At 39.3% G+C, this 12,361-nt stretch overlaps 1 protein-coding gene across 3 annotated transcripts in view; it reads right to left on the minus strand.

Moving 5' to 3' along the window:
• The window catches only part of ZEB2 (zinc finger E-box binding homeobox 2), a 145,109-nt gene that overhangs the window by 126,732 nt on the left and 6,016 nt on the right, over nt 1-12,361 (minus strand). The gene's annotated exons all lie outside the window — the stretch shown is intronic.

Genomic DNA, 12,361 nt, shown 5'->3' on the forward strand with positions numbered 1-12,361 from the left:
TATATCTCACAATGAATTTCTAAGGAACCTTTATCTTTTTCAACTAGCTAAGTACAAAATGTTCCGTTCTGCACCGAGGTTCCAGTGTCAGTTCCTGTCTTGTAACATTGGCCAGATCTTCACTACTTAAATAAGACATTTGCAATATCTCCTATACATCACAGCCATTAGAAACATCATTACTATTTGATCACATGCAGAATGCAACTTAAGTGAAAGATTTCAGAAGTCTGCAGGGAGGGGAGGATGGACCAGTGCTGTTTTATGTTAACTCTAAAAGATGAACATCTGTCTTTGCAGCCCTCCTCTGCTAATGGGGTCTAAGGAAACAATAAGAAAGAAAAGAGGAAATGGATACATGATGCTGGATGTTGATTCTGATTTTCAGATCCTGGAGATCATTACGCTGTTACTGTTGAAAAGTCCATTTGATAAACTGTGCCGTAAAGAGCAAAAAGAGCAAACCTTTACTTCCGAGAGTGGTAAAAGTTTAGCAAGAAACGTTGCGCAGTTTGTGGCTAACGCTACATGTTTTAATTGTTGGTCAGTGATGGATTTAACCCCTAGTTGTCAACATCCTTTAATTACCATACAATGTTTTCGATTGAAGCAGTTGTCAATGAGGGGGTTAATCACTTTATAACAAGTGATTCAAATCTCACATGTAGCTTCTTATTCAGTCTTACAAGTGCAAAGCGCAATGATGCCATGTAAAGGGCAGTAGCCTACAGCAACCAATCAGACTTTAGTGTTCAATTAAGAACAGTCTGATCCATAAAAGATGATTGGTTGCTGCTGGATAATGTACTTTGATCATAATCTCCTTGTAATCCTGGGCTAGATCTATAATGGCCTAGGAATGGATAGCAAAAAATATTTTCCAAACTTTACCAGTTTTATGCAAACCTCAGAACTTGTTTCATTAGTTTTGGTGGGTTAATGGGACATTTTTCTTTCTGATTGGCTCCTTGTGTACAGACATTTACCAACTTGGTGCGGAACTGGCCCATTTAACAAATTGCTCACTTTATGTTAAATAGGTTGTTTTTATGGTTTGTTTGTTTTTTTGTCTATTGAAATGATGTGCAGCAAAAGAAATGGCAGTTCTCTTTAGCATTACATCTTCAGACTGCTCCTCATCTTGGCCTTTGCAATCATACAATGTGCGGTCGATAGAAGGATCCTTCATGAAGAAGATGGAGAGCATGCTGAAACCACATTCTCTGTCCCTCAACTGCTATTTTGACTCTTCCAAGTGCTTACTATGTAACCTATTTAACCCCCTTCTTGGTCCAATAATGACAAATAGTGCTAATGTTAGCCACAGTCCTTCTGGGTGCTTCACCCATCTTGGCCAAGCTAAGTTGAAAGGAGGTCACATTTGAGATGTTTCATAGATGTGAAAAGAAAGTCAGAATACCCAACGCCCAAAATATAATTTACAAAAGACTGATTTGTATGTCCCCAGAGTTTATGTGCACATGCACACATTTATCTCAAGAGGACTGAAATTTTGTAATTTTTGGACAGAACTGAAGAATTATTACACCAAGATACCTTCCTATACAATTAAGCACCCTTAGACTTGCAACCATCCTCCGATCTGTATGTGACTTGCACAGTAAAGAACGGGTGCAGTTAAACAGTGTGCCCATCAAACAAGTCGAATGTAGCTGCGCTGTGAGTCTTAGAGATAAACTAGGCAAGTTTATCTGCCCAGGAAAAAACAGTGCTTGAAAAGAAAAGACAATCTGCTCAGATCAGTAAAATAATTATGCTACAGCACCATTGTGTCAACTTTCATAATGATCTTTACGTTCTATATCCATGCATCGGCTGATCCATGTGTTTGCATTTATTTGTAAATCATCTCATCTTATCCACTGAATGCAGTTTTGAATTATACTTGTCAATTTAAAAGTCGAAGCAATTCTCAACGCTTGGAAATAGAGCTAACCTTTCCGGAGAAGCTTATAGGCAAATCCACTGTAGCAATAATCACTTCTAACAAATGATCAAAGAAAAAAATAAATCTTTCCTCCTAATAAGACTTTTTTTCACAAGAAAAAAAAAGAATCCAATCCCCCATTTTTTTAAATAGATAACAGCTTGGAGCAAGTAGCAACCTAGGTATCAGAAGTTATTGTTTTATTGTTTTGTTGTATGGAAATCAGAGTGATGTTCCAATTTCTGTTCTTTCTGTCTTAAGACTCTGGAATAAGTTTGCGCTTGGCCTATGAAGACTCATTGTTCCGACCTAAAGTTTTTTTTTATATCAAGGCAAACACGGAGCATTAGATCGGGGAGGAGGGTGTCAAGCCCATGTGCACTCGGATGGTGCCAGCATGCCATCTCTATGCCTTTGTTCAAAGCTTAACAAAAATGGGCCGTCACACCATTTAAACTCAACAGGGCCTGACGAATGGGTATCAACATCAGCCAATGCCTGTCACACACACACACACAGGGCTAAAAACTGTTTGAAAGCAAAGCTTATGTCTGCCGAAGAAGTAACACAGACTTAATAATCAACCTCATGCAAAAAAAGTGGTTGAAATTTTTGGTATGAGGCAATAATGTTTTTGAAGAAATATTGATAAACTCAAGTTGAAATGATAACCAATGCCCCCTTTTTTTGTATTCCCTTACCCTTATCCTTCTTGTGCTTTAAAAATAAAATACTTGTGCCGCCTTCAGGAGAGAAAAAAAATACCACAAGTCATTTTTTTTCCCCTCCGCTCCGGAGCGAGCTTCAGGATATCGTTGAACAAACAATAATGTAAACTGACTAACTATTCAAAGAAATGTTTATTTTATTTTGGTTTAATTAACTCTATGGAGCTTTTTGTTTTCAGATAGATTAGCAGCCCTTTGCAAAAGTTCGGTAATAATGCTGCAAAATGTTGAAGTGGTCTTTAAGGCCCAGTGAACCTGGCAGAAGCAATAATTATTTTTACTGCGTCCATTTTGATATGGGGCAGGCTGCTATTGACAGCGAAACACGTGGGAGGGTTGTAAAATTTGGCCTAAGTTTTAGAAAAGGGTAAAAAAAAAAAATTCTGATTTCACTTAAAGAGACAGCTGAAAAAGTCAACCAACAATTTTTCACCCTAGTCTAGACATCCCGTGTCAGTTATAGTCGTTGAACTTGTAACTGAAGCCGACAACATATTAAAGGCCAATCAGAGCTTGTGAGAGTTGAAACCTTCCAGTTGATACTTTCCTTGCACTCAGAGAGTTACATGGTCTCTCTTACACTCCGATGTTGTCAGTTTATTGCCTACATTTCAGCTGTCTCTCTCTTAGTCTCTACCCTGTCAGTTTCTGGGCTGCCAATTTCAACTTGAAGCTTGACTGGGCTGATCTGATGGAAATACCTCCAGGGAATACCCAGAAACTGATGAACAGTTATGTCAAGTCGATTTTGCACCATCGGGAAAAGGTAACCTCTGAGAGACGAAAACCAACAAGGTTAAAGAGACAGGGGGCTTTTACGTGTAATATCACTGATCTACATCTTGTTCACTGTTTCCCATCCTCTTGAAATTACAGCTGTCAGAATAAGTGTAACTGCTGAAGCAAAACTGCCGTTATAAGAAAAACAGAGCAGGCATTAAAAGTAGCAGCCTAATTGCTTTAATTACAAGGGACTACTCTATTTTAACATATTTTATTCACCTAATGCTTTCTTTTTGTCACCCAATAAGTTTCAAGAGAGAACTGGTTAAAGCCTTGCACAACATCATCGCAGAAGAAACATGTCTATCTTGGCAAAATACCTTTGAGTTAATTCAAAGACCAGCTACCAAATGTATAGTACAAAATAAAGAAAAAAAAATAACAAAGCTACAAAAATTTTAAAGAAAAAAAAAGTTGCACATGGTCAAAAAGTTACCTGACAAGGTAACAGCATTGCCACTTTTATTATCCGGTGCCGTAGCAGTGTACAAAATCAAAAATGAAGTGTTCGACCATGCAATGAAGAATGTATAAAACATATTCTGTACAAAGGTAGATTCATCTGTCTCAAAATAGTTATTTGTGACCTTGAACAAGTCACATTGGTTTCCTGAGCCCCTTAATCCAAATACTACATTTTGAGTCCAATGGAAAAGAAAAGACTGCATATTAAATATCACTATCATACCTAAAAACACAACCATGAAAAACTGCATATTGAACATCAACTATAATACTTAGAAACACAAATACCATGAAAAGGAAAATACCTTTTAGAAATTAATTATTAATTACTTAAAGTCAGTTAAAAAACCTGTAATTGTGAAGAATGACACGTTGCATTTTTTTTTTTCAAGTGTGCAACTGTAAATGGAGATGCTAATGAGCTGGGTGGTGGAAATTAATCCTGGACCAGGGACAGAAAAGCCACGGAGTTCGTTTCTCACCCTGGTCCCAGTGGAGGTTTTTGTTCAGCATTACAGTTTGACAGTCCCTGAAACCTTCTGACCATAGTTTACCTATCACAGAATTCACTGACACATATCAACTGTGGTCTAAACTCACAAGCCATGGCTACCTCGCACTTATTCTCTGTCCAAGTGTTAAACTCCACACCTCGTACTGTTGGCTGCTTGCTTTAAAACTTCATTTCCTCTTTTTTAATGCTAAGATATTATGAACCAATGTGCAATCTCCAGTTGTCAGACGGCTATTCCGTTTTAACACTGCTTATGTGTAAAAAAAAAAGTATCACAGCATAAAGGTCATTTATTTATTTTACTTTTTTAACAGTTTTAGACACTAAGCTCTTATGAGCAGTGACTTTGTGTTGTTTGACTAAATGTTTGTTCTTCTCTTTTAATATAAATATTTAACTCTACAACTGCTGAATGAGGGAACTTAATTTTTTTAGCCACATGAGCGCCCCATAAAACACATTGGTTCAATCTTCAAGGTAATTTATGAGAGTGCAAGCAACCCTAATGGCATCTGTTATTAAAGTTCTTAGCCAGAAAATAACATTCTGACCACCTCTCTGATTTTGTTTCACTTCTTATAAGGGGCTTGACTTTTGTATCATCTGGGCTAGGCTATGCCAAACTGACTGCACCATGTCCAATAAGAGTGACTTTAATGGTCATGTAGGACAGTGGAATAATAGTAGGTTAAGGATTAGCCCAGGGGTGGGCAAACTCCGGCCCTCCAACTGTTGTAGAACTACAAATCTCGTGGGGCATTGCAAGATTCTCACAGCCATGGCATGACTCCCAGAGACAGATATATCATGGGATTTGTAGTTTCACCACAGGTGGAGGGCCAGAGTTTGCCCACCCCTGGCTTATCCCCATAAGCCAGAGGTGGGCAAGCATAAGGTTAGCCAGTATCCCTTAGCAATGTCAGACAGGTGCTCATTAAAGAAAACGTGTCATGAAAGGACCTAAAAAAATGAATCCCTTTAACATGACTGGGTGTTTGGAGTGAACACAATTTAGTATAAATCCTTTTCGTAAACAACCCCCTGAGTCTGGCTTATACACGTTGCAGGAAAAAAGTCAAACATGGCTAAGAGTAACCTTCGCACATACTTCTAATAAGCCGCGAGCCACCTTGTTGTCACATATTTGTTCTTCCTTTTCCGCTCCCAATGCCAAACCGGATGCTAGTACCAAGCCATTAATAAAGGTAATCGTATCTGTGTGTCATGTTTGGTTGGCCTATGGCACTCTAGTTACCCTTTGCAATACTGATTAATTAAATGTTTGAATTGTTTCATAAAGTCTACTGACCTAACCCTGCAACAAATTTATTACATCAGCACTTTTATTCAAATGTCTATCTAATAAATCCTGACCTCTCTTTTCCTGTTTCTAAAGCTTTGTGACATTGTTACTAAATGACCGCACCTTTCACCACATGATGTAACCTGAGTATTTCCCTTTTCTCTAGAAGACTCTGGTATATCTATATCTTACCTCTCTTCCTGTGTGGTTATCTATAACCAAAGCTCCTTAGCTGTGCAGGGCAGCTGACCTCGCTTTCTGTTAGGAGCGCCATGCAGCAATATGCTCTCGTTTTAGATAGAAATTCAAACAATCTGAGTTTCTCTTTTGTGGATTGTGACTACAGAAAGATGAAGTGTAATGAGTTGCTACAGGTTATCTAGGTGTCATCAGATGGTTGTGGAGCACATAGACACAATGCAACTGCCGAAAGATCTTCCTATTAATGGGCTCAGATAGGCCGAGAGTGCATGCCTATTCCTTTGAAGAAGAAAGGTGGAAAGCGGAAATTCAACCTCGGAGAAGCCTTATGTTGCTTCTTACCCCAAGCCTGAGATGTCTGAAGAGGTCAAGTGAAGCCAATGGACATACAATCATAATATTGTAACCAGACAAATTGGACCAAATTTGTCTCATATGGGCATTTTAAGGTGGGGTTGAAAGATTTACGGGTCAGCCGGTTTACCTAAAATAAGAGCACACATACAGAAATACTGCCATAGAAAAAAAATTCCAAAATGTTCTGTTTAGACAGCATTAATGATGGCAATGGGGGGCAACCTCATCTTCACCCTGCAGGCTCACCTCTGGAGTCATTTTATTTTATCCCCAATATACTCCAGATGCTGTGGAGCAGGGGGTTGGAAAACTCGGCACTCCAGCTGTGGTGACACTACAAATCCCATGAGGCACTGGCATGATGGGATTTGTATTTTCACTACAGTTGGAGTGGTGAGGCAGCGTACCCCTGCTGTACAACATCTTGGGTAATTTTTGATGCTATCTAATATACTAAGGGTGAGTACAGATGCTCAGGTAGTCCAGCAGTTAATTCCAGTAGCTGCAATAAATAATGGAGCTTATGGGTCCGTTCACACCTATGGGTCAGTACACTGTATAATACATGCATGTTGGTTTGCATTGTGAAGGGCAGTGCAATGCATTATTACAACCCACCTCACTGTTTACTTTTTTTTTACTTTATCCAAAATGACAAAAAAACACTTAATTCCACTTTATGTTCCGCAACACACTGTGTTTATATGCGTTGACGTGTGTTGTGCTGTGTAAAAATGCAGACTTGCTGCACTTCTATGCAATGCACACCACCGCACATGTATGGTTAGAACAGGGCACATAAAGAACAAGTTTTCTGCTGCAAGGGCACATAGAAACTTGTTCTCTATGTGTCCTGTTCACAAAATACATGTGCTCAACGCACCTGGCATGAATGAGCAAAATTCACAACAACCAATCACAATCCATCATTTGCTGGTTTGACTTCAACAGAGTGAAATCTCACTGGCTGCCATGAGTTGCTACACTTATGAATTAGCACTTAAGATTTGGAAGTCTTTTGGAAAAAGGCCAAAGTATAAAGAGCGGCTGTGCGTAGGTACGCATAAAAAACAGAAATCAGCTTTCATCGATCTACCCGCCCCGAGATTTTTACAGCTGATTTCTGATTGGCCGCCTTGAATTAGTCCACCGCACTGCTGTTAGCTATGTAATTAAATAAGCCTACTTGTGTTGCACTTACTATGAGTAGGTCAACACAGACACATACATACCACACACACGCAAACTACATGCAAAGTATCGCATCAATTACAGGCACCCACAGCCTGATCACCTATTTTCTTAAATAAATGTAGTTTAATTTGTGAGGTTTTTTTTAGATTTCAGAAGCAATGCTTTATGCTGGATTGTTCATACGAATAACATAACACTTCATTATTGGATGATTTGACAGATGGCTTTTCTGCCAACCAGACCGTCAGTGCCAGCTTGCACGGTGCCTGTGCCACCCTGGGACTTACAATGCTGGCGCCCAGGAATCACTATTACATCTGATCTAACTTGTGTAAGGGCATATTAAATAGCATGGCTAATAAAGTCTTGGATTCTAGGGGAGGTATGAGGTAATATGTTTCTCTTTTTATTCGTTTGTTTCACTGGCAAATCTTATCAACAAGGAAGTTTCTGGCTGATTAAGACGGTGATGTCATGCAATCTTGGACAAAAAAGCTGGACACACACATCACGATCTACTAGTGCAATCTTCTTCAGATGCAGCAGAAACTTTGTAACACAAGAGCTTACTGGAATGGGCGTAGATTGAATAGATTGTATAGGTAGGTGTTAGGTTATTTGATGAAGTCTGTACAGAGATTGTACAATAAGACTCAACATGGAAGAGCAAATGAACCCTTCACATGGCCTCATGCAATATTGGTGGCCAAATTGGGGACAGGGAAGGTTCTGGTTGTGTGGCAATCCAGACGTAATAGAAAGATGTTGTTGATCTGTCCACCAATGTACCAATTTTCCAATTTACGAGCACTACGCCCCTGAAGCCATGTAAAATGTTTACAAAAGACTAAACTACGTTTGTGGGTAGTAAGAGCTTTGCTTTGGTAACGAGGAGCTATAATTCAGCCGTGGGCATTAGCAAGCACCTTTGACACTCCTGCACACTCATTATTACACCCTACACTGCAAGATTATCACAAGAGACGCTCAAATTGGATGCAGTGCTTGCCAAAACTGAGCCCTGATACTAAGATTGGAGTACCTCATCAGCCTCTTACAATAATCTGTGCATGTATGGATAAAAACAATTGCCAACTACAGAGTTTGAATTGGGAAATTCGGTTTCAATTGACAAGCATATTTCATACATTCTGGAGCCTAAAGTCAACCACAGATCCTCCATTAATCTATCACCACGAGTCTAAAGACTGGAAACCATAGAGGAGCACCAGGGTTTGTAGTAGTTGCATGGTCTAGTTCAGAATTGAATGATTTTGTTGTGTCCAATAGTTGGATTACAACCAAATTGTTATCGGTCGTTCTTTAGCAGTGATGCTACATGGCCACAACACATGAGACACTAACATCTTTTGCTTTGTTTTCACAAATAGCATTGGCCATCAATAGGCCATTGAAGCTATGACTGCGTTAGGAGGATGCTCAAAATGCTCGATCGATCTGGTCTCTGTGCAGGCAGGCGACGATAATAAAACACCCTATAAAGTCTGAAACCTGTTTGCCGAAGCATCATGTGATGAGAATTTGTAAGAGCGTGAGGATTAAACTATAGCAGGGTGCTGGCAAACTGATTGGTCAGAGGATTTCCTACTGGGAAAAAAACATCTTCCTGTCTATGCTTATCGTAACCTAACAGTTGTGTGCATAAGTTTGTATAAGGTGTCAGTATGAGATATACCACCGGTAGATATAAAAGGCATTTTGGATATTTTTGAAAATGTTTCAAGAATGTCAGAAATGGTCCGCACTGATACCTTGCAGCACTGAAATTCCGAGTTCAGCTACAACCTAAATCCTATCTGCGTGCTTGTATGTTCTCTATAAATTTGCAGGGGTTCATCCAGGTACTCTGGTTCCCACAACCGAAAGGCATTTTAGAATTTAACTGGCTGTGGCCTAAACTGGCCCTAGATGTGTGTGTCCATGAGACTGTGTTGAAACATTAGACCGTAAGCTACACTGATGCAAACCATTCACCGTCTTCTGCTGCATAATACGTTGACGCTATGTAAAAACGAGTAAGGGGTCATCTAAAATAACTTCCAAATTAACCCTATCTATCGCAGGGCCCCCAGAGCTTCTCATATCACGCAGAAAACCCCGAGATGCACTCTGACATTTCTTAATCACTGTGCAGACTTTCTGTCACAGTGGATTTTAGGAGGGGGGGGGGGGGCTCTGCATGTAAAGCTCTCTTTGAAAACTGCTGTATCACCTACTGGGGAAGTTGATCTGCAGCGCACTGTCAAATCACCGGGAGGCTGTGACAAAGGAGAAACTGTCTGCGTACAAGGTGTAACGACATAACAGACACCTTGGATCCTGTCACGTCTCATAGTCTGCACATTCGCACCTAGCTAACTGCTCCAACAGTGACACTTGACGTTCCAAACCAAATAAGGAAACTAATTGTTTTTAAACCGAAAAAGCAACACCTGTACGGCGAGGCGCTCCAAACCGACAGCTGTACGCAGATGCCATCGAGAAACTGCGGCTTGCGGAAGCTAAAGGTGGTACGACAGCACCTGAGAGCAGAGGAATACATGTTACATGTTCAACAGAACCATGCTGTTGTTCTAGGTAACCAAACGTTGGGATTCCGGAAGGCCCACCGGATCCTGAAATACATTCTACCTGAAGGTCTGAATACATAATGGTGACTATATATGTAAACTGGGGGGAAAAAATGAATGTGATTGCAGCCACATTGCATTTGAATCTTTTGAATTCCTATATTGCATGGGTATATGTGTGCATGTGCATGTGCAAGCGTATAAGGGTGTATATATGTGCTTGAGTATTGAATGAGTGTTGTGCATAGCCAGAACTTTCATTTTGCTTCTCAAGAGTGATAATATTAATTATTTATATTTTAAGTTAATATTGGGTTGAGCTTACAGTTTTATCATTTAACCTTCTTCTTAATATTATAATTATATACAATATTCTAATTGTTTCCAGACAGTTTTGATGGTGTTCTATGGATATGAGTTTGTTGTAATATTGTTATGTATGTACAGTATGGATGCACTTGGCATGGTAGAAAAAGTTGTAACTTTTTTATAACAGTAATCATTTTTATTAAAAGTATTTATATAGCGCAGACAATTTACGCAGCATTTTACATACTGTACAAGTGTACAGTCATACAAGTTTAATGCATAGAATATGCATATATTACATTCAGCTTGTGTAAATGCAAATGCTTTCAGCCCATAACCACTGTGCCTGAAAACCAGGCTTTTGCTACCTCCCGTTGGATAAGTGAAACATATGTTTGGAGAAGTATTAAGAGATCGTCCCCTCTGTTCAGTAAATTGCCCAAGCTTTAGCAGCCCCTGCATCGAGAACATGTAACATCTCTGTTGCAGGCGGCGGAGGCGAGGGAGCAATTTTGACAAGTCTGATGACATCCAGTGAGTGAAGTTTGGATTCTGGGTGGGGGGCTCTCTTTTTGGCCTTACCCCGCTGGGCAGACCACATACCCACTGATCTCTCCAGCACACAGGCCTCTAATCACACATGGGGGTACAGATATGGGCTAGCATTGTACCAGGGATTCTTTTCTTTTTTTTTTTTACATGTAAATTCTTTGAGAACAATTACGTCTAGGGATCTTGAAAGAAAACTCAATAAAATGCAGATCTTATCTGTTGAGTGAAAGTACTTAATTCACAAGGAGTTAAGCAGTTTTTCCAGCATTGCTCTGTAGGTTAATATCACAGCTGCCCAGTAAAACCTCTTTTTAACAAAAGGCTCCCTTTGCAAACCGAATCCTGAACCCCCTCCTCCCCAAGTGTCCAAAGGTGTTTACTGAAGTAAATCTGCCTAAATCATATCCCTTTTTGTACCAATGTTCCTGGACCGTCTGGGAACAGAATCACAAATCTGTGTCACATGTTTCTTTAAAACTTTTTTTTTAAGAATTTGAAAGATGCTCTTAAAGCACAACTACCTGTGTATAGAGAAAAAAAAACATGAAAGATCATCGCTTTAAAATGAGATCCATGTTCAAAGTCATTCTTGAACATTTTATAACACCTTGATGGTTCTATTTTTGTTTTTTACTTTTGCTCTTTTATTTCCTAAAAATTTTTAACAACACTAAAATCTGCAATATAATCCGGTCCAGATTTGCGCAGCGAGTACCTGGCTTTTCAAAGCTGATCACCTACATTATAAAAAATGCTTCTTTTCTACATCTTTATTTAACATTTGTTGTTAGTTATAATGAATCAAATAAAAGAAATGCAAAACTAGTGTTTCTCAATGTCAGGTTGTTATCAGGTATATGGTCCACTAAGGTCCTCTAGGCCAAAGTTTATGGCCTTGGAAGCAGAATCTGAGCAGCGATGCCCCGGGAAATGATTTTGGCCTTGGAAGCAAAATATGAGCAGCGATGCCCCGGGAAATGATTTTAAAACAGGGGCCAGTTTGGGTAACTAGGAAGCAAAAAAAAATTTAAATAATAATAACTTCAGCTTCATAAACAAACAAACAGTTTCATTTATTTTACGCTCCTCAAAAGAAATACATTATTATCACTTGAAAACTGCGTCGATTAACAATACAATTCGCTTCTCAAGTTGCAATTCCATCTCACTTAATTAATCCGTTATTGTCAAGCCATCGCAACTGTCAGAGAGACAGTTGTGCGCAAGGTAAATTGAGAACAACTTGCCAGAGAGACCCTGACACCCCTTCCAGCCGCAAACTTAACAGCAACATTTTTTTATTCTTTTAATAAACCTAAAAATTCTGACAGTTAAGTCTGCTGTAAGCTTAAATACTCATCTGCACTTAGGATTCCTTTAAAAATAAACCCCTCATTAAAAATGAAAATATAGCCC

The sequence above is a fragment of the Nanorana parkeri genome, unplaced genomic scaffold (assembly GCF_000935625.1).
Source record: "Nanorana parkeri isolate BGI_ZX_2015 unplaced genomic scaffold, ASM93562v1 scaffold140, whole genome shotgun sequence".
NCBI lineage: Eukaryota > Metazoa > Chordata > Amphibia > Anura > Dicroglossidae > Nanorana > Nanorana parkeri.